The sequence below is a fragment of the Phoenix dactylifera genome, unplaced genomic scaffold (genome assembly GCF_009389715.1).
Source record: "Phoenix dactylifera cultivar Barhee BC4 unplaced genomic scaffold, palm_55x_up_171113_PBpolish2nd_filt_p 001314F, whole genome shotgun sequence".
Classification (NCBI taxonomy): domain Eukaryota; kingdom Viridiplantae; phylum Streptophyta; class Magnoliopsida; order Arecales; family Arecaceae; genus Phoenix; species Phoenix dactylifera.
Genome location: NW_024068645.1, coordinates 33063 through 33979, shown reverse-complemented (window position 1 = coordinate 33979; position 917 = coordinate 33063).

Genomic DNA, 917 nt, shown 5'->3' with positions numbered 1-917 from the left:
GGCGCGGCTCGGGCCTGATGTAGAGTGGGCCACTGTGAGGGCCGGGGAAAACACCCGGGAGGAAGGCTTCAATGTTGAAACCCCGAATAAACGATAGGGGAAGGGAGGGGCGATCGGGGAAGATGCGGTTGAAGGAAGGGAAAACAGGGGAGAAGAGATGGAAAAGGAGATGGCGGGAACTGGGGTGGTGTGCTCGAGGGAAGGAGAAGGCGATGCTCGGAGGAAGCGGGCGGTGCTCGGGTGGTCTGCCGGTTGCTCGGCGGCGGCGTGGCTGGTTCGGGCGGTGCTGTGGTTGGCCGCGGGGAGGAGGCACCTCGATCGGTGGCGTTGTGGCTCGGCAATGGCGTGCGGACGCGATCGGCGCAGGAGGTGCAGCTCGGCGACAATGGGGGACGGTGTGGCGGAGCGGCGCGGGCTCGGACGGCGCAGCAAGTGGTCGCGGCGGGGAGGCCACGAAAAGAAGGAAGAAGATGACAGAGGTAAGGGCTTTTTTTTCTCTTTTTTTTCCTTTTTTTTTACCCTTTTGTACCTATTGTTCCAGTACTCTACTCTGCCACCATTAACCATTTTATGCACATTCACCATGAAGGATTAACTCAACGGTAAGGAAAATGCAGATTGATCGCAAGCACAATGACTGTAGCCTATAGGTGCATATCAAGCAAAAATTACAGATGCTGCACTGGAAAAATACATAGCACAGATCAACTGGGGCAGAAAAGGTCATGCCTTAAAAACGGCAGAAATTTTTTTCCAAAAATTTGCATTAATTCATTAAAAATATTAATTCATTAGAACTAAAAGGCACCTGAAAAATTGTACAACGAATGGAAAAATGAGGACAGAAAAAGGATAAATTAGTGGGAAACCTCTCTGTTTGCTAATGGAACATGTATGTTTTCTAGCAAAATGACAAT